Source organism: Cherax quadricarinatus, chromosome 52 (assembly GCF_038502225.1).
Source record: "Cherax quadricarinatus isolate ZL_2023a chromosome 52, ASM3850222v1, whole genome shotgun sequence".
In the NCBI taxonomy this organism is placed as follows: domain Eukaryota; kingdom Metazoa; phylum Arthropoda; class Malacostraca; order Decapoda; family Parastacidae; genus Cherax; species Cherax quadricarinatus.
In genome coordinates this window covers 6,805,632-6,828,287 of record NC_091343.1, presented here as the reverse complement: position 1 = coordinate 6,828,287, position 22,656 = coordinate 6,805,632, and the positions used below count along the sequence as shown (strand labels likewise).

The 22,656-nt window shown below is 42.7% G+C and overlaps 1 protein-coding gene across 5 annotated transcripts in view; it reads right to left on the bottom strand.

Annotated features, from left to right (window-relative positions):
• Positions 1-22,656, bottom strand: part of disp (RND transporter family member dispatched) — a 753,128-nt gene that overhangs the window by 516,213 nt on the left and 214,259 nt on the right. The window lies entirely within an intron of this gene.

The following is a 22,656-nucleotide window of genomic DNA, read 5'->3' as shown; positions in this document are numbered from 1 at the left end:
GGCTCTGGGAAGACAGCACAGAGGGGAACACCATCAGGGAATTTACCCACAAGGGTTGGATGACATACACACAACTGAGAAGGAGGTGCAGAAGCTGCTAAGTGACTTTGATACCTCAAAGGCGACAGGACCAGACAATATCTCCCCATGGATCCTTAGAGAAGGAGCAGAGATGCTGTGTGTGCCACTAACCACAATCTTCAATACATCCCTTGAAACTGGGCAACTACCTGAGGTATGGAAGACAGCAAATGTAGTCCCCATTTTTAAGAAAGGAGACAGAAATGAGGCACTCAACTACAGACCAGTGTCACTGACATGTACAGTATGCAAAATCATGGAAAATATTATCAGGAGGAGAGTGGTGGAGCACCTGGAACAGAACAAGATAATGAACAACAACCAGCACGGATTCGTGGAAGGCAAATCCTGTGTCACAAACCTTCTGGAGTTTTATGACAAATTAACAGAACACACGAGAGAGAGGGGTGGTTTGATTGCATTTTCCTGGACTGCAGGAAGGCCTTCGACACAGTTCCTCACAAGAGATTAGTGCAGAAGCTGGAGGATCAGGCGCATATAACAGGAAGGGCACTGCAATGGATCAGAGAATACCTTACAGGGAGGCAACAACGAGTCATGGAATGTTATGAGGTATCACAGTGGGCGCCTGTGATGAGTGGGGTCCCACAGGGGTCACTCCTAGAACCAGTGCTATTTTTGGTATATGTGAATGACATGGAAGGGATAGACTCAGAAGTGTCCCTGTTTGCAGATGTGAAGTTAATGAGGCGAATTAATTCACATGAAGATCAGGCAAGACTACAAAGAGACCTAGACAGGTTGGACACGTGGTCCAGCAATTGGCTTCTCGAATTTAACCCCGCCAGATGCAAAGTCATGAAGATTGGAGAAGGGCAAAGAAGACCCAAGACAGAGTAAAGGTTACATGGACAAAGACTGCAAACCTCACTCAAGGAGAAAGATCTTGATGTGAGCATAACACCGAGCACGTTTCCGGAAGCACACATCAACCAGATAACTGCTGCAGCACATGGGTGCCTGGCAAACCTGAGAATAACGTTCCGATACCTTAGTAAGAAATCGTTCAAGACACTTTACATTGTGTACGTCAGGCCCATACCAGAGTATGCAGCACCAGTTTGGAACCCACACCTGGTCAAGCACGTCAAGAAATTAGAGAAAGTGCAAAGGTTTGCAACAAGGTTAGTTCCGGAGCTCAGGGGAATGTCCTACGAAGAAAGGTTGAGGGATATCGGCCAGACTACACTGGAGGACAGGAGGGTCAGAGGAGACATGATAACGACATACAAAATAATGTGTGGAATAGACATAGACAAGGTGGATAGAGGCAGAATGTTCCAGAGAGGGGACACAGAAACATGGGGTCACAACTGAAAGCTGAAGACTCAGACGAGTCACAGGGATGTTGGGAAGTATTTCTTCAGTCATAGAGTTGTCAGGAAGTGGAATAGTCTAGCAAGTGATGTAGTGGAGGCAGAAACCATACATAGCTTTAAGACGAGGTATGACAAAGCTCACGGAGCAGAGAGAGGACCTAGTAGCGATCAGTGACGATGCGGGGCCAGGAACTGAGTCTCGACCCCTGCAACCACAATTAGGTGAGTACAACACACACACACACACACACACACACACACACACACACACACACACACAACACACACAAACACACACACGTCAGCATAGTTGCTGATCCCCTACATGTGTTGTATAGCTTATCTGAGCATCATAGTACCATCCATATGTTTTATATATACGATCCCTTACTAGGCCTAGTGACTGTGTGACATCACGTGATGCGCATGTGTATGTGAGTACCTCTGTAACTTCCTCAGTCCACGCATAGGTCTACCAGGCAACGCACGGCAGGTTGGGCTCCCTTACCACAGTCTGACAATATATAGTGTTACTATCCGCAAGTGTGTTTATCTTCAACCATCATATCTCCTTTCGAATCCCCACGACAAAATGGTGGCAGCAGAGGGCCTGTAATTCTGATGATTACAGCGATTTCTGGAGACAAATTTCTACTGAGCCGGTCGCCATCTTGTGATGCTAGGCCTGCCGAGAAGGGTAACACTCAACAACCCCAAGCCAGCTACCCCAAGCAAGCTTTTACCAGCCCTCTGCACTATTCACTGGTCAGTCTCTGTGTATTAGTGTTTATCTTGCTATCTGCATTACCTCCGAGGGGTTGACCCGGGTTTACAAAGTAAGCCAAGCCACCTAAGCCAGTCTGTGGTGGGGGAGTCAGCCCAAGCCCAGTCCAGCCAGCCCTACACCATCCAGCCTTGCCTGCCAAGCCAGCTTTCCACCCCTGCTGTGCTCATCGTTACAAGTTATCAAGCCAGTCTGTGTGAAGGGTTAAGCCAAGCCAGCCAGCAACTAACCCAAGTGTCTTAACCCAGTACTCAAGCAAGCCACGTGGGTACAGTCTTCTTCATCACTTTGTGCTTCTAGTTCTAGCTGTTCTGAGTGCTTTATCATCCCTGTGTTGTGGTATTTTGTAGGTTTGTTTTTAAGCCAGCCGGCTTAGAATATTTTTGTGCCTAGTGCGGGTGTCCCCAGTGTGGCTTACGCCGTTCATCCCATAGACCCAGTCACCACGGCCGCCAGCCACGAGACTCCACCACCACCATCCACCTCATTCTACAACGTGGCTACAGTGTTAATGAATAATATTTTTTTCATAGAGACATTTGCGAGTGTTGAGACATTTTTTTGTGTGTTTCCAGTGATTTCTTAGTGACATTCAGTGACTCTTGATTAGACTCAGTGTTCATTATATACTGTTTGCAATATTTTTTTTTCTCTTCTTTCTTCAGTGTTAATTTTCGTGCTTTATTTTATGTCTGTTGTGTTGTGCTTCTTTTTTTATATATATTTGAAGTACTTTAATGTTTTTCCATGTGTGTAATATATAAGCAGTATAAACTTGTGTTTACACTTCACAATTATCTTGTGTTTACAGTATTGCAGTGAAGTAATTCAGTAATTTATTACCTTATATTCTGCATCACAACTCAGTGTTGTCTCTGTTATATTTTTTCTCTCAGCATTTGTGTATTCTTGCTGTTTTTGTTTTCATTCATTTGCCATTTTAATTTTTCTGTGTGTGTTGAACATTCTTGTGTTAATTCTTTTCATTTTGCCGGTGTCTAATTTGTCTTATCTCCACAGACAATAGTGCCATTATTTTGTTGAAGGAAGACAATTATTTTCCAAATTTTCATACCTCAAGTTTCATTGCAAGAAAATTATAGTATTGTGTTTATATTGATATGTTGTGTTCTGCATCACTGTAAGTGTTCAAACCTTTTTGTTCTGTGTTTTTGCATCTATTATTTTTATATTTCATTGAACAAATTCACTCTTAGTGCAATTTTTTTTTTAACTTCTTTTAAAGTAAATCATTCTTTTGCTTGTTCAGTAAGTGTTTGCTTAAGCTGCAATTAAGAGTTAAAGTGTTCACTCAGTTCATTCCTTGATAATATTTTTTTGTTGCTTTTGTAAACTGTATTTTCTTGTGTGTGTTATTTTTTTATTATTGCAACATTGACTCATTTTACAATAATTCTTGTGTAGACATTGTGCTGCCATTAATTTTTTTTTCTTTCAGAAATTTTTATGTAATGTTGTGCAGTACTTTTGATTAGAAGCTGTTATTTGCAATATTGCTACAGTTTATTTCAGTGCAATATTCTGTGATTTCAGTTTTACATTTTCTGTGCATAATATTTATTTTATTCCTTGTGTGTCATTTTATTTTCTTTTTAGTGAATTGCTTTCCCAGTTTGTTTTAATTTTGCACAAGCTTTATTGAGTCCATTTTAACATTTTTGATTGATTTATCATTTTATTGTTGAATTTCCTTATTGAATTGAGAGTAAAGACAACTCACTGTGCCATTAATTCAATTTAAAGTAAATTTGAGTAAATTTGATTTGAGTAAAGTAATTTATCTTGATTTTCAAAGTGTTGCTCATCCAGTTGAGTAATTTTTTATTTTCATGTGAGTTCTCCTTGCTTACAGTGTGGCTTATTTTTTTTAAATAAGTAATTTCTTCCCATTTAAGCTTACTGTGTCATATATTCTCTTTATTTTCTTGCCTTTATGTCCTTGAGTAAGTTCCCTGAGAAGATGTCCCAGTCACTTTTGAATGTTCACTTAGTGTATCATGCCAGTCAAAGTCAATATGAATCAGTCCACAGTATCAGTATTCCCTTACTGACTGGAAGACAATACCTAGCCCCTGAGCAATGTGTTTGTTCTCACAGCTTGTATCTGAGATTTGTTAAAGTGCTGCGAAATGTGAAGTTCAGATTAAGTTCCTATAGATCCGTGAATTACTTATTAACGTAGCCGAGCAGTCAGGCACTAGTAATACTGTCACTCCAGTCTGGATTCCAGCCACAATATCGTGTACAGTTACCTTGGGTTTCAGAGGAACCTCAGAAAACCCTGGGTGCTGAGACTACTATCCCTGCGATGGCGACTTGCTCAAGTATTCGTTCCTTCCCAGGGGACGCTTTGAGAAGAACTTTACTTGCAACGAGTTATGCCATCTCTTGCTGACGCCACAAGCCATTGCAGAAAGACGTTTCTGTGGCTAGTGTACTCACTTGAGTGTTGTTGTTGTCCCTTGTGTTCCAGATGGTGATCCCATCCTAGTTGACAGTAATTCATGCAATGTAAGAAGTTGTTTCTCGAGTAACTTTCACATGTTGTTAACGTTTGTAAGTGAAGTTTCTTTACAGTTGATACCTCAAGTCACTGTGTGCGACTGAGATTGAATATCTGTATTGTTGACCATGTCCATTTATTTTCCCCTGTGCTTGCAGTGAGAGATAGTAGATTCGTACTCCCTTGCTCATATTGCATGTTATAGCGTTACTTTTTTTCAACCAGGGAGAGTCATCCACTCCGCCAAGTTTGTTCATTCCTCCAGTAAGAAAGAACAGATCCCATGTGGTCTGGTGTGATTCGATTTCTGCTCCAGGAAGATCCTATTCTGACTGTGAAGCCACCAGCACCCATTAGTGACTTTGTAATGAGTCAAGAATTACTGTATCGAACAGCCGAGTTGGGTACTCCAGGCAGAAGAGTATACCAGTTAGTAATTCCACAGTCATTAGTGAATGTAGCTGTATCTTTTGTAGATACTCGTTCAGATCTCCCTCAGTCAAGGCATGTGTTAGCCATTGCAAAGGAATTCGATCCTCCCAGAGATGATAACCATTCTGCATATGTAAATCTTACCCTCGCAGAGTTAGGTTTAAATGTGAACAGCCTGTATAATTAGATGTCCGAGATGAATGAAATTGTCAACTGTGTGTCTTGTTATTAGCTGATCAGTTTTTCAGAATTTTTTTTTGTGTTCATGTTTCCTCCGAATTCTGAGAATTTAGCAGTACTGATCTGTGCGTGCCAGATTTGCCTTACTGTTAATTACTTCACTTTGTAAATATATTTATTCTTCCTCAGAATTCGTAGAGTGCATGAATACAGATCGATCGATCAATTCCATCCCTTATTATATGATTTGTACTTATAATTTGTAATGCATTACGTTAAAACTCATTACGTTAACATCCATTATGATACCATCCATTAGTTCTAAGTTACATATGTCTTTGTTATTGTATAGAATCAGCCCAGAACCACCTGCCTGTTCAGCCTATAGCATAGCAGGGTATGTCGAGAGGACATACGTAACATGGCTGAGCTGTCAGCATAGTTGCTGATCCCCTACATGTGTTGTATAGCTTATCTGAATATCATAGTACCATCCATATGTTTTATATATACAATCCCTTACTAGGCCTAGTGACTGTGTGATGTCATGTGATGCGCATGTGTAATTGAGTACCTCTAACTTCCTCAGTCCACACATAGGTCTACCAGGCAATGCACGGTAGGTTGGGCTCCCTTACCACAGTCTGACAATATATAGTGTTACCATCCACAAGTGTGTTTATCTTCAACCATCATATCTCCTTTCGAACCCCCACGACACACACACACACACATACACACACACACACACACACACACACACACACACACACACACACACACACACACACACAAGTTGATGAGAAGAATTCACTCGATCGAAGACAAGGCAGAACTACAAAGGGATCTGGACAGGCTGCAGACCTGGTCCAGCAATTGGATCCTGGAGTTCAATCCCACCAAGTGCAAAGTCATGAAGATTAGGGAAGGGCAAAGAAGACCGCAGACAGAGTACAGTCTAGGGGGCCAGAGACTACAAACCTCACTCAAGGAAAAAGATCTTGGGGTGAGTATAACACCAGGCACATCTCCTGAAGCGATCAACCAAATAAGGGCTGAAGCATATGGGCACCTAGCAAACCTCAGAACAGCATTCCGACATCTTAATAAGGAATCGTTCAGGACCCTGTACACCGTGTACGTTAAGCCCATATTGGAGTATGCGGCACCAGTTCGGAGCCCACACCTAGCCAAGCACGTAAAGAAACTAGAGAAAGTGCAAAGGTTTGCAACAAGACTAGTCCTAGAGCTAAGAGGTATGTCCTACGAGGAGAGGTTAAGGGAAATCAACCTGACGACACTGGAGGACAGGAGAGATAGGGGAGACATGATAACGACATACAAAATACTGAGAGGAATTGACAAGGTGGACAAAGGCAGGATGTTTCAGAGATTGGACACAGTAACAAGGGGACACAGTTGGAAGTTGAAGACATAGATGAATCACAGGGATGTTAGGAAGTATTTCTTCAGCCACAGAGTAGTCAGGAAGTGGAATAGTTTGGGAAGCGATGTAGTGGAGGCAGGATCCATACATAGCTTTAAGCAGAGGTATGATAAAGCAGGAGACCAGGGCATGAGTATGACGAGAGCAATAGAGTGATGGTTGACACACTGGCTGCAGTGGCCAGAAGAGCTCATGCATGCAGGGCAAAGCTCCTGATCATGGGCGACTTTAACCACAAGGAGATCGACTGGGAGAACTTGGAGCCAGATGGGGGCCAAGATACATGGAGGGCTAGGATGATGGAGGTGGCACTGGAAAACTTCATGTACCAACACGTAAGGGACACTACAAGAGAGAGAGGAGAGGATGAGCCAGCAAGACTGTACTTAGTACTCACCTTGAGCAGTGTAGATATTGAGGACATCACATATGAAAGACCCCTTGGGGCCAGCGATCATGTGGTTTTGAGCTTCGAATACACAGTAGAGCTACAAGTGGAGGGGGAAGCAGGAAAGCCAGGACAAATGAAACAAAGCTACAGGAAAGGGGACTACACGGGAATGAGGAACTTCCTGAACGAGGTTCGGTGGGACAGAGAACTGGCAGGGAAGCCAGTTAATGAGATGATGGAATATGTAGCAACAATGTGCAAGGAGGCTGAGGAGAGGCTTGTACCCAAGGGAAACAGGAATAATGAAAAAGCCAGGATGAGCCCATGGTTCACCCAAAGGTGCAAGGAGGCAAAAACCAAGTGTGCTAGGGAATAGAAGAAATATAGAAGGCAAAGGACCCAGGAGAATAAGGAGAGCAGTCGTAGAGCCAGAAACGAATATGCACAGATAAGAAGGGAGGCCCAAAGACAATATGAAAACGACATAGCAGCGAAAGCCAAATCTGACCCGAAGCTGTTATACAGCCACATCAGGAGGAAAACAACAGTCAAGGACCAGGTAATCAGGCTAAGGAAGGAAGGAGGAGAGACAACAAGAAATGACCGTGAAGTATGTGAGGAACTCAACAAGAGATTCAAAGAAGTGTTCACAGAGGAGACAGAAGGGGCTCCAGAGGGACGGAGAGGTGTGGCACATCACCAGGTGCTGGACATGGTACACACAACCGAGGAAGAAGTGAAGAGGCTTCTGAGTGAGCTAGATACCTCAAAGGCAATGGGGCCAGATAACATCTCTCCATGGGTACTGAGAGAGGGAGCAGAGGCGCTATGTGTACCACTAACAACAACATTCAATACATCTATCGAAACAGGGAGATTGCCTGAGGCATGGAAGACAGCAAATGTAGTCCCAATCTTTAATAAAGGAGACAGACATGAAGCACTAAACTACAGACCAGTGTCACTGACATGTATAGTATGCAAAGTCATGGAGAAGATTGTCAGGAGAAGAGTGGTGGAACACCTAGAAAGGAATGATCTCATCAACAGCACCCAACATGGTTTCAGGGATGGGAAATCCTGTGTCACAAACCTACTGGAGTTCTATGACAAGGCGACAGCAGTAAGACAAGAGAGAGAGGGGTGGGTGGATTGCATTTTCTTGGACTGCAAGAAGGCGTTTGACACAGTACCACACAAGAGATCAGTGCAAAAACTGGAGGACCAAGCAGGGATAACAGGGAAGGCGCTACAATGGATAAGGGAATATTTGTCAGGAAGACAGCAGCGAGTCATGGTACGTGGCGAGGTGTCAGAGTGGGCACCTGTGACCAGCGGGGTCCCACAGGGGTCAGACCTAGGACCAGTGCTGTTTCTGGTATTTGTGAACGACATGACAGAAGGAATAAACTCTGAGGTGTCCCTGTTTGCAGATGACGTGAAGTTGATGAGAAGAATTCATTCGATCGAAGACCAGGCAGAACTACAAAGGGATCTGGACAGGCTGCAGACCTGGTCCAGCAATTGGATCCTGGAGTTCAATCCCACCAAGTGCAAAGTCATGAAGATTGGGGAAGGGCAAAGAAGACCGCAGACGGAGTACAGTCTAGGGGGCCAGAGACTACAAACCTCACTCAAGGAAAAAGATCTTGGGGTGAGTGTAACAACAGGCACATCTCCTGAAGCGCACATCAACCAAATAACTGCTGCAGCATATGGGCGCCTGGCAAACCTCAGAACAGCATTCCGACATCTTAATAAGGAGTCGTTCAGGACCCTGTACACCGTGTACGTTAGGCCCATATTGGAGTATGCGGCACCAGTTTGGAACCCACACCTAGCCAAGCATGTAAAGAAACTAGAGAAAGTGCAACGGTTTGCCCCAAGACTAGTCCCAGAGCTAAGAGGTATGTCCTACGAGGAGAGGTTAAGGGAAATCAACCTGACGACACTGGAGGACAGGAGAGATAGGGCGGACATGATAACGACTTACAAAATACTGAGAGGAATTGACAAGGTGGACAAAGACAGGATGTTCCAGAGACTGGACACAGCAATAAGGGGACACAGTTGGAAGATGAAGACACAGATGAATCACAGGGATGTTAGGAAGTATTTTTTCAGCCACAGAGTAGTCAGGAAGTGGAATAGTTTGGGAAGAGATGTAGTGGAGGCAGGATCCATACATAGCTTTAAGCAGAGGTACGATAAAGTTCATGGTTCAGGGAGAGTGACCTATTGGCGACCAGAGAAGAGGCGGGGCCAGAAGCTTGGACTCGACCACTGCAACCTCAACTAGGTGAGTACACACACACACACACACACACACACACACACACACACACACACACACACACACACACACACACACACACACACACAGGCTAGGCTAGCAAACATAAGTGGCAATTAGGAAGCAACACACAACTCCTTCAAAATACTCACTACAGAACAAACCATAAAGACGACATTTTGTTCTGGGTAAAACTGTGCCCAGGTTTACTGTGAGTAGAACTGTACCCAGGTTTACTGCGAGTAGAACTGTACCCAGGTTTACTGCGAGTAGAACTGTACCCAGGTTTACTGTGAGTAGAACTGTACCCAGGCTTACTGTGAGTAGAACTGTACCCAGGTTTACTGTGAGTAGAACTGCACCCAGGTTTACTGTGAGTAGAACTGTGCCCAGGTTTACTGTGAGTAAAACTGTACCCAGGTTTACTGTGGGTAGAACTGTTACCAGGTTTACTGTGGGTAAAACTGTACCCAGGTTTACTGTGAGTAGAACTGTGCCCTGGTTTACTGTGAGTAGAACTGTACCCAGGTTTACTGAGAGTAGAACTGTACCCAGGTTTACTGTGAGTAGAACTGTGCACAGGTTTACTGTGAGTAAAACTGTACCCAGGTTTACTGTGGGTAGAACTGTTACCAGGTTTACTGTGAGTAAAACTGTACCCAGGTTTACTGTGAGTAAAACTGTACCCAGGTTTACTGTGGGTAGAACTGTTACCAGGTTTACTGTGAGTAGAACTGTACCCAGGTTTACTGTGAGTAAAACTGTACCCAGGTTTACTGTGAGTAGAACTGTACCCAGGTTTATTTTGAGTAAAACTGTACCCAGGTTTACTGTGAGTAGAACTGTGCCCAGGTTTACTGTGAGTAAAACTGTACCCAGGTTTACTGTAAGTAAAACTGTACCCAGGTTTACTGTGAGTAGAACTGTATCCAGGTTTGAGTAAAACTGTACCCAGGTTTACTGTGAGTAGAACTGTACCCAGGTTTACTGTGAGTAGAACTGTACCCAGGTTTACTGTGAGTAAAACTGTACCCAGGTTTACTGTGAGTAGAACTGTACCCAGGTTTACTGTGAGTAAAACTGTGCCCAGGTTTACTGTGAGTAAAACTGTACCCAGGTTTACTGTGAGTAGAACTGTACCCAGGTTTACTGTGAGTAGAACTGTACCCAGGTTTACTGTGAGTAGAACTGTACCCAGGTTTACTGTGAGTAAAACTGTGCCCAGGTTTATTGTGAGTAAAACTGTGCCCAGGTTTACTGTGAGTAAAACTGTACCCAGGTTTACTGTGAGTAAAACTGTGCCCAGGTTTACTGTGAGTAGAACTGTGCCCAGGTTTACTGTGAGTAAAACTGTGCCCAGGTTTACTGTGAGTAGAACTGTGCCCAGGTTTACTGTGAGTAAAACTGTGCCCAGGTTTACTGTGAGTAAAACTGTACCCAGGTTTACTGTGAGTAAAACTGTGCCCAGGTTTACTGTGGGTAAAACTGAACCTAGCTTTACTGTGGGTAAAACTGTACCCAGGTTTACTGTGAGTAGAACTGTTATCAGGTTTACTGTGGGTAAAACTGTACCCAGGTTTACTGTGGGTAGAACTGTGCCCAGGTTTACTGTGGGTAAAACTGTACCCAGGTTTACTGTGGGTAGAACTGTGCCCAGGTTTACAGTGGGCAAAACTGTACCCAGGTTTACTCTGGGTAGAACGGTGCCCAGGTTTACTGTGGGTTAAACTGTACCCAGGTTTACTCTGGGTAGAACTGTGCCCAGGTTCACTGTGGGTAAAACTGTACCCAGGTTTACTGTGAGTAGAACTGTGCCCAGGTTTACAGTGGGTAGAGCTGTGCCCAGGTTTACTGTGGGTAAAACTGTACCCAGGTTTACTGTGAGTAGAACTGTGGCCAGGTTTATTGTGGGTAGAACTGTACCCAGGTTTACTGTGGGTAGGACTGTGCCCAAATTTACTGTGGGTAGAACTGTGCCCAGGTTTATTGTGAGTAAAACTGTACCCAGGTTTACTGTGAGTAGAACTGTGCCCAGGTTTACTGTGAGTAAAACTGTACCCAGGTTTACTGTAAGTAAAACTGTACCCAGGTTTACTGTGAGTAGAACTGTATCCAGGTTTGTGAGTAAAACTGTACCCAGGTTTACTGTGAGTAGAACTGTACCCAGGTTTACTGTGAGTAGAACTGTACCCAGGTTTACTGTGAGTAAAACTGTACCCAGGTTTACTGTGAGTAGAACTGTACCCAGGTTTACTGTGAGTAAAACTGTGCCCAGGTTTACTGTGAGTAAAACTGTACCCAGGTTTACTGTGAGTAGAACTGTACCCAGGTTTACTGTGAGTAGAACTGTACCCAGGTTTACTGTGAGTAGAACTGTACCCAGGTTTACTGTGAGTAAAACTGTGCCCAGGTTTACTGTGAGTAAAACTGTGCCCAGGTTTACTGTGAGTAAAACTGTACCCAGGTTTGCTGTGAGTAAAACTGTACCCAGGTTTACTGTGAGTAGAACTGTACCCAGGTTTACTGCGAGTAAAACTGTGCCCAGGTTTACTGTGAGTAAAACTGTACCCAGGTTTACTGTGAGTAAAACTGTACCCAGGTTTACTGTGAGCAGAACTGTACCCAGGTTTACTGTGAGTAAAACTGTGCCCAGGTTTACTGTGGGCAAAACTGTACCCAGGTTTACTCTGGGTAGAACGGTGCCCAGGTTTACTGTGGGTTAAACTGTACCCAGGTTTACTCTGGGTAGAACTGTGCCCAGGTTCACTGTGGGTAAAACTGTACCCAGGTTTACTGTGAGTAGAACTGTGCCCAGGTTTACAGTGGGTAGAGCTGTGCCCAGGTTTACTGTGGGTAAAACTGTACCCAGGTTTACTGTGAGTAGAACTGTGGCCAGGTTTATTGTGGGTAGAACTGTACCCAGGTTTACTGTGGGTAGGACTGTGCCCAAATTTACTGTGGGTAGAACTGTGCCCAGGTTTACTGTGGGTAGAACTGTACCCAGGTTTTCTGTGGGTAAAACTGTGCCCAAATTTACTGTGGGTAGAACTTCCCAGGTTTACTGTGGGTAGAACTGTACCCAGGTTTACTGTGGGTAGAACTCTGCCCAGGTTTACTGTGGGTAGAACTGTTCCCAGGTTTACTGTGAGTACAACTGTACCCAGGTTTACTGTGAGTAGAACTGTGGCCAGGTTTACTGTGGGTAGAACTGTGCCCAGGTTTACAGTGGGTAGAACTGTACCCAGGTTTACTGTGGGTAAAACTGTACCCAGGTTTACTGTGAGTAGAACTGTGGTCAGGTTTACTGTGGGTAGAACTGTGCCCAGGTTTACTGTGGGTAGAACTGTACCCAGGGTTACTGTAGGTAAAACTGTACCCAGGTTTACTGTGAGTAGAACTGTGGTCAGGTTTACTGTGGGTAAAACTGTACCCAGGTTTACTGTGAGTAGAACTGTGCCCAGGGTTACTGTGGGTAGAACTGTTCCCAGGTTTACTGTGGGTAGAACTGTGCCGAGGTTTACTGTGTAGAACTGTTCCCAGATTTACTGTGGGTAGAACTGTACCCAGGTATGCTGTGAGTATAACTGTGCCCAGGTTTACTGTGAGTAGAGCTATACCCAGGTTTACTCTGGACAGAACTGTACCCAGGCTAACTGTGGGTAGAACTGTGCCCAGTTTTACTGTGGGTAGAACTGTACCCAGATTTACTGTGGGTAGAACTGTACCCAGGTTTACTAAGTAGAACTGTGCCCAGGTTTACTGTGGGTAGAACTGTACCCAGGTTTACTGGGGGTAGAGCTATACCCAGGTTTACTCTTGACAGAACTGTACCCAGGTTAACTGTGAGTAGAACTGTTCCCAGGTTTACTGTGGGTAGAACTGTACCCAGATTTACTGTGGGTAGAACTGTACCCGTGTTTACTGTGGGTAGAACTATACCCAGGTTTACTGTGGGAAGAGCTATACCCAGGTTTACTCTGGACAGAACTGTACCCAGGTTTACTGTGGGTAGAACTGTACCCAGATTTACTGTGGGTAGAACTGCACCCAGGTTTACTGTGGGTATAACTGAGCCCAGGTTTACTGTGAGTAGAACTGTACCCAGGTTTACTGTGGGTAGAACTGTACCCAGGTTTACTGTGGGTATAACTGTACCCAGGTTTACTGTGGGTAGAACTGTACCCGGGTTTACTGTGGGTAGAACTGTACCCAGGTTTACTGTTGGTAGAACTGTGCCCAGGTTTACTGTGGGTAGAACTGTACCCAGGTTTACTGTGGGTAAAACTGTGCCCAGGTTTACTGTGGGTAAAAGTGTGCCCAGGTTTACTGTTGGTAGAATTGTACCCAGGTTTACTGTGGGTAGAACTGCACCCAGGTTTACTGTGGGTAGAACTGTACTCAGATTTACTGTGGGTAGAACTGCGCCCAGGTTTACTGTGGGTAGAACTGTACCCAGGTTTACTGTGGATAGAACTGTGCCTAGGTTTACTGTGGGTAGAACTGTGCCCAAGTTTACTGTGAGTAGAACTGTACCCCTGTTTACTGTGGGTAGAACTGTACCCAGGTTTACTGTGGGTAGAAGTGTGCCCAGGTTTACTGTGGGTAGAGCTGTACCCAGGTTTACTCTGCGTAGAACTGTACCCAGGTTTACTGTGTAGAACTGTACCCAGGTTTACTGTGTGCAGAAGTGTACCCAGGTTTAGTCTGGGTAGAGCTATACCCAGGTTTACTCTGGACAGAACTGTATCCAGACGGGTGTACTTAGCTGTATCCAGTGGTAGACGTGTACTTAGGCAGGTCCTTTACAGTGGTGACGTCCCACTCAAATCCAACCCATCCCACTCATGTACTTAGCTCAGTAGGTGACTAAATCTAAACTTATCTAATTTAAATCCATTACTGTGTACTTAGCCCCTTTATTAATACAGTGGTGACGTGTACTTAGCTTCAGTGGTGACCTACGCTGTAACTTTATGTCCATTCTGTAGTGGTGACGTGTACTTAGCTCAGTGGTGACGTGTACTTAGCTCAGTGGTGACGTGTACTTAGCTCAGTGGTGACGTGTACTTAGCTCAGTGGTGACGTGTACTTAGCTCAGTGGTGACGTGTACTTAGCTCAGTGAAGACCTGTTTGAACATTAAAATGGTATAAAATACCGACAGATTGTTAGGCAACGAAGACCTGTTTGTGTGCTCTTGAGTGGTGACCTGTACTTAACTCTGTGAAGAAGTGTCTTGTTTGCTCCCGTGGACTGAACCAAGATGCCCTCCATTGAGCAACTTTACCAGCAACTTAAGGAAGAATTGAGGGCAGCGAAGATGGACATACGGCGATTGACCGAGGAAAACAAGAGGATTCGTAGTAGTCCTCCTGTTTCGAGTCCTCAGGTCAAGAAGGGATCGTGGTCAGTGGTTGGACAGCAGGGGACGACGAAGTTGACGATCAAGAAGACGAATGGAAAGCCAGAAACGATGAAGAAGAAAGAGACTGCTGTGGAAACTCCCGTGGAAACCTCCAACGCATTCTCGGTGCTACCCGACGAATGTGAGTCTACTACTGGGATCGTCACGACGAATGACAACAAGGAAGGTAAGAATATTGTTGTTGTTGGGGATAGCCAGGTTAGATACATGGATAGGGCATTCTGCTTGAAGGACAGGAGTAGGAGACAAAGGGTATGCTTTCCTGGGGCTGGGATGGAGGACATTGTTAGCCGGCTTGACAACATCATGAACGGTAATGGGATCAATCCTATTATTTGCCTCAGTGCTGGAGGCAATGATGTAGGCAAGCGTAGAAGTGGGGATTTAGTTAGAAGGTTCAGGACAGCTATAGACATGATTAGGAAGAAGGGGGGGCGCCCTGTTCTATGTGGCATTTTGCCAAGAAGAGGTGTTGGTAATGAATGGTTGTCCAGAGCAATTGGTATTAATTGTTGGCTGGATAAACACTGTAAGGATAATGCAGTACCATTCATTGACAACTGGGACAACTTCTATGGCCGAAATGACATGTATGCCAGGGATGGGGTTCACTTATCCAGGGCAGGTGTGGGTTTTCTTGCTAACTCAGTTGAGGGGGTTGTTAGGACTTTAAACTAGGATTAGTTAGAGGTATGGGTTTTGAAATGATTAATAATGAATATGGATATATTGACTTATGCTCTGATATTAAGAATCTTAATAGTAACTGTCATGGAGTAACTCTGGGTAATGATAATTTCAGAAATTGTGTAAAAACAAAGATGAATAGGAAAAATGTGCAGAAGAAAAAACATATGATGGTATTTTATGCTAACAGTCGAAGTGCAAGAAATAAAATTAATGAACTACGTTTGGTAGCATGTGCTGGGAACTTTGATATCATTGCATTAACTGAAACGTGGTATGATTTAAAGAGTCGGGATATGACTGCTGAGTGTAATATTCAGGGATTTAAGTTATTCAATGTGGATAGATGTAATGGGAAGGGGGGAGGAGTTGCATTGTATGTTCGAGAAAATATTAATTGTTGCATAAAAAAAGGTATAAAAATAGATGGAGCAGTAACAGAGTCTGTTTGGGTAGAGTTCGTGGAGGGTCAAGAAAAACTAATTATAGGTGTAATATACCGACCTCCAGGCTTGGATCACGATAGAGGGAGACTTCTTTGGGACGAAATTGTTAGGGCTTCTGGACACAGTAACGTAGTCATAGTAGGGGACTTTAACTTTAGCCAAATTGACTGGAATTCTTTGACAGGTAATCTAGAGTCCAGTGACTTCATGGAAACAGTTCAGGACTGTTTTCTGAAACAGAGTGTAACTGAACCTACCAGGGGTAATAATTTGCTAGACCTAGTCTTGTCAAATAAGGAAACACTCGTGAATAATCTGGAGATCACTGAAGAGCTTGGCGCAAGTGATCACAAATCCATCACCTTTAGCATTAATTGGGAATGCAAGAATAATGATAATACAGTAAAAATCCCCGATTTTCGTTCTGCCGATTATAATGGACTTAGGGAACATCTGTCTAATCTTGATTGGGGTTATCTAGCTAATGATTTTATTGACGATAATCATACTTATGAATATGAAGGGATCTGCTTTTATGATTGTTTTCTTAATAATGTACACAGTGCCCAGAGTATATACATTCCCCAGAGAGAAATTAGGTCTAATAATAACGATCCCAAATGGGTTAACAGGAGGCTAAAGCATCTATTAGGGGAGAAAAGGGGAATTTATAGGCGCATCAGAAGAGGAGAGGTTAACCTTACTGACCAATATGTTCAGCTTAAAAGAGAAGTAAAAAAGGCGATTAGAAAGGCTAAACGTGACTATGAAATTAGAGTTGCTAATGAATCAAAGACTAATCCAAAGGGGTTCTTTCAAGTGTATAGGACGAAGGTGAAGGAAAAAGTAGGACCTCTGAAATCTGGGAATGGACAGCTGACGGATAATGAACTGGAAATGTGTTCCTTATTTAATGACTATTTTTTGTCAGTTTTTACACAGGAAGATGTAAATGAGATTCCAGTAATTAACAATTATTTAGTTCCTGATGAATTTAAGTTAACTAATATTACTGTCACGAGGGACATGGTTATTAAACAGATAGACAAACTGAAACAAAATAAGTCCCCGGGACCCGATGAGTTGTTTTCAAGGGTACTTAAGGAATGCAAGATGGAGCTTAGTCAGCCATTAACGAGTGTATTCAATGCGTCCATCCTTACCAGTGTTGTGCCAGAGATGTGGAAGATGGCTAATGTGGTTCCTATATTCAAATCAGGGGATAAGTCCACTCCTTCAAATTACCGTCCAATAAGCCTGACATCTATAGTGGGCAAGTTATTAGAATCAATTACAGCTGACATTATCAGAAGTCACCTTGAAGAGCATAACTTGATAAATGAATCTCAGCATGGATTCACGAGAGGTCGTTCCTGCCTGACAAACTTACTGACGTTCTTCAATAGAACATTTGAGGCAGTTGACAGTGATAAGGAATATGATATTGTTTATTTGGATTTTAGTAAAGCCTTCGACAGAGTACCTCACAAGAGACTCTTAAGAAAAGTGGCAGCTCATGGTATAGGAGGTAAAGTTCTAGCATGGATTGAGGCATGGCTTACCAATAGAAAGCAGAGAGTTACCATTAATGGAGTGAAATCTGAATGGGGATTAGTCACTAGTGGCGTTCCACAAGGATCAGTTTTAGGGCCTCTACTGTTCATAATTTACATTAATGACCTTGATGAAGGGATTACTAGTGACATGAGTAAGTTTGCTGATGATACAAAGATAGGCCGTATAATTCACTCTGAGGAGGATATCAATGAACTCCAGGACGATTTGAACAAATTAATGTCTTGGTCTGAGAAATGGCAGATGAAATTTAATGTGGATAAGTGTAAGGTACTTCCCCTTGGTAATGAAAATAACCCTCGAAGCTATAATCTAGGTGAAGTAGAGCTTGGTCATACAGAATGTGAAAAAGACTTGGGAGTCATGGTAAGCAGAAATCTAAAGCCAAGACAGCAGTGCCTCAGTGTGCGCAACAAGGCCAACAGATTACTTGGATTTATCTCAAGAAGTATAAGTAACAGAAGTCCAAAAGTTATTTTACAGCTCTATACATCACTAGTGAGGCCTCATTTAGATTATGCTGCTCAGTTTTGGTCCCCTTACTACAGGATGGACATAGACTCATTAGAGAACATACAGAGAAGAATGACTAAAATGATTTACTGTGTAAGGAACCTCCCGTATGAAGATAGACTTAAAGCCTTAAATCTCCACTCTCTGGAGAGGCGTAGAATGAGGGGAGATATCATTGAGGTGTATAAGTGGATGACGGGCATAAACAAGGGAGACATTAATAAAGTACTGAGGGTGTCGAACCAGGTAAGAACCAGGAATAATGGATTTAAGTTGGATAAATTTAGATTTAGAAAGGACATAGGTAAGTACTGGTTTTCTAACAGAGTTGTAGATGCGTGGAACAGTCTTCCCAGTGGGGTGATAGAGGCTAGGACCTTGGGTAGCTTTAAGAAGAGACTGGACAAATATATGAGCGGGAGGGGCTGGGTTTGATTGGTGTTGGGGGGTGCGGGAGTTATTTCTTGAGTAGCTTTAGGTAGATGTCGTTTTGATAAGGACCTGCCTCGTATGGGCCAGTAGGCCTTCTGCAGTGTTCCTACATTCTTATGTTCTTATGTTCTTATATAAATAAGGTCTTGAGGATATCTCTCCAAGAGAGAACCCGCAGTAATGGATTCAAATTAGACAAGTTTAGATTTAGAAAGGATATAGGAAAGTATTGGTTTGGAAATAGGGTAATTGATGAGTAGAACAGTCTACCTCGCTTGGTTTTTGAGGCTAAAACCTTGGGTAGTTTCAAATTTAGGTTGGATAAATACACGAGTGAGAGGGGTTGGATTTGAGTGTGACTTGCATATGAGAGTGGATAGAGTTATCAATGCTTATTTCTTGGGTGGCATTGAAAATTGGGTTGGGCAAATGTTTTGTTAGTGGGATGGATTGTAAAGGACCTGCCTAGTATGGGCCAGCAGGCCTGCTGCAGTGTTCCTCCTTTCTTATGTTCTTATAACTGTATCCAGGTTTACTCTGGGTAGAGCTATACCCAGGTTTACTCTAACTAGAACTGTAACCAGGTTTCTTTTGCAATTAATACCTTACTACAATAATTGTCAGCTCTGTCATTTTACACTAGTGTGTATGACTCCCTCTTGAGTACGCAACACAAGCATAAGAACATAAGAACATAAGAAAGGAGGAACACTGCAGCAGGCCTGTTGGCCCATACTAGGCAGGTCCTTTACAATTCATCCCACTAACAAACATTTGACCAACCCAATTTTCAATGCTACCCAAGAAATAAGCTCTGATGTGCAAGTCCCACTCAAATCCAACCCCTCCCACTCATGTACTTATCCAACCTAAATTTGAAACTACCCAAAGTCCTAGCCTCAATAACCCAACTAGGTAGACTGTTCCACTCATCAACTACCCTATTTCCAAACCAATACTTTCCTATGTCCTTTCTAAATCTAAACTTATCTAATTTAAATCCATTACTGCGGGTTCTCTCTTGGAGAGATATCCTCAAGACCTTGTTAATATCCCCTTTATTAATACCTATCTTCCACTTATACACTTCGATCAGGTCTCCCCTCATTCTTCGTCTAACAAGTGAATGTAACTTAAGAGTCTTCAATCTTTCTTCATAAGGAAGATTTCTAATGCTATGTATTAATTTAGTCATCCTACGCTGAATGTTTTCTAACGAATTTATGTCCATTCTGTAATATGGAGACCAGAATTGAGCTGCATAATCTAGGTGAGGCCTTACTAATGATGTATAAAGCTGCAGTATGACCTCTGGACTTCTGTTGCTTACACTTCTTGATATAAATCCCAGTAATCTATTTGCCTTATTACGTACGCTTAGGCATTGCTGTCTTGGTTTAAGGTTGCTGCTTACCATAACCCCCAAGTCCTTTTCGCAATCTGTATGGCTAAGTTCTACATTATTTAACTTATAAGTGCTAGGGTTATGGACACTTCCGAGCTTCAGAACCTTGCATTTATCTACATTGAACTGCATCTGCCACTTTTCTGACCAAGAGTAGAGTTTGTCTAAATCCTCCTGAAGTTCCCTAACATCTACGTTTGAATCAATTATCCTACCTATCTTCGTGTCATCGGCGAATTTGCTCATATCACTAGTAATTCCTTCATCAAGATCATTGATATATATTATAAACAACAACGGGCCCAAGACTGATCCCTGTGGAACGCCACTTGTTACTGATCCCCACTCGGATTTAACCCCATTTATGGACACTCTCTGCTTCCTGTCTGTGAGCCATGATTCGATCCACGAGAGCACTCTTCCCCCAATGCCATGAGCTGCTACTTTCTTCAACAGTCTTTGGTGCGGAACTCTATCAAATGCCTTACTAAAATCTAAGTAAATAATATCAAATTCTTTATCGTGGTCAACAGCCTCAAAAGCTTTACTGAAAAAAGTTAATAAATTAGTTAGACAAGACCGGCCTCTTGTGAATCCATGCTGAGTATCATTAATCAAGCTATGCTTATCGAGATGGCTTCTTATAATCTCAGCTATAATTGACTCTAGTAATTTGCCTACAATTGAGGTCAGGCTTATTGGGCGGTAATTTGACGGTAACGACTTGTCCCCTGTTTTAAAAATAGGAATTACATTAGCCATCTTCCACATATCAGACACTGCACCTGTTTGAAGAGATAAATTAAAAATATTAGTTAATGGTTCACAGACTTCCATTTTGCATTCCTTTAGAACCCTTGAAAAAACCTCATCAGGACCCGGTGACTTATTTTGCTTCAGTCTGTCTATCTGCTTCACAACCATTTCACTAGTGACTGTGATGTTACATAATTTATCTTCTTCTGATCCACTATAAAAATTAATTACCGGAATATTATTAGTGTCTTCCTGTGTAAAAACCGAGAGAAAATAATTATTTAAAATCGAGCACATTTCATTCTCTTTGTCAGTAAGATGCCCATAGTTATTTTTAAGGGGACCTATCTTATCTCTGACTTTTGTTCTATATACCTGGAAAAAACTTTTTGGGTTAGTTTTAGAATCCCTAGCAACTTTAATTTCATAGTCCCTTTTAGCTTTTCTTATCCCCTTTTTAATGTCCCTCTTAGTGTCAATATACTGATTCATAAGATGACCCTCGCCTCTTTTAATACGCCTATAAATTCCTTTCTTATGCCCTAGTAGATATTTCAGCCTATTATTCATCCATTTTGGGTCATTTCTATTTGATCTAATTTCTTTATAAGGGATAAATGTTCTTTGAGCAGCATGTATTGTGTTCAGAAAACTGTCATATTGATAGCTCTCTTCGTTACCCCAGTCAACAGATGATAAGTGTTCTCTAAGCCCATCGTAATCTGCTAAGCGAAAATCTGGGACTGTTACTGAGTTATCCCTACTATCATACTTCCATTCAATTCTAAATGTAATTGATTTGTGGTCGCTAGCACCCAGTTCTTCTGAAACTTCTAAATTATTAACAAGGGATTCATTGTTTGCCATTACTAAGTCAAGCAGGTTATTTCCCCTTGTAGGTTCTGTCACAAACTGCTTCAAAAAACAATCCTGAACTACTTCTAAGAAGTCGTATGATTCTAAATTCCCAGTCAAGAAATTCCAATCAATATGACTAAAGTTAAAGTCTCCTAGAATTACTACATTATCGTGCCTTGTGGCCCTAACAATTTCCTCCCATAGTAGTCTTCCCTGGTCCCTATCTAAATTTGGGGGACGGTATATCACACCTAAAGTTAATTTTTCATGCCCCTCTGAAAATTCTATCCAAACAGACTCTGTATGTGTTACTTCAGACTTAATACCCGTTTTAATGCAACAGTTCAAGCGATCTCGGACATACAATGCCACCCCACCCCCCTTCCCGATACTTCTATCTACTTGGAACAATTTGAAACCCTGAATGTGACATTCTGCAGGCATGTCCCGACTTTTTGAATTAAACCACGTCTCAGTAATGGCAAATACATCTATGTTACCTGCACTAGCAACTAGTCTCAACTCGTCCATCTTATTCCTAGCACTGCGACTATTTGTGTAATATATACTTAAGGACCCTCCTTTCTCTTTATCATTCCTGCTCCTTTCTGTTATTCCACTAAACCTATTACTGTCCTTGTCAATTAGTGCCACTGGCTTTCCGATATCCACCTCATTTTGCCTATTACTAGTTCTCCTAGTACTCATATTACTACCCTGAGACTTCACAGTTTTCCCGCAGAAACCCATACCACTAACTATTCCTAGTTTAAAGACCTAACAGCTCCCTCCACTGCATTGGCCAGTGCTCCCACCCCACACCTAGATAAGTGAACCCCATCCCTGGCATACATGTCATTTCTGCCATAGAAGAGGTCCCAGTTGTCAATGAATGTCACCGCATTTTCCTTACAGTATTTGTCCAGCCAGCAATTGACACCAATTGCTCTGGACAACCATTCATTACCAACACCTCTTCTTGGCAAAATGCCACATATAACAGGGCGCCCCCCCTTCTTCCTAATCATGTCTATAGCTGTCCTGAACTTTCTAACTAAATCCTCACTTCTACGCTTGCCTACATCATT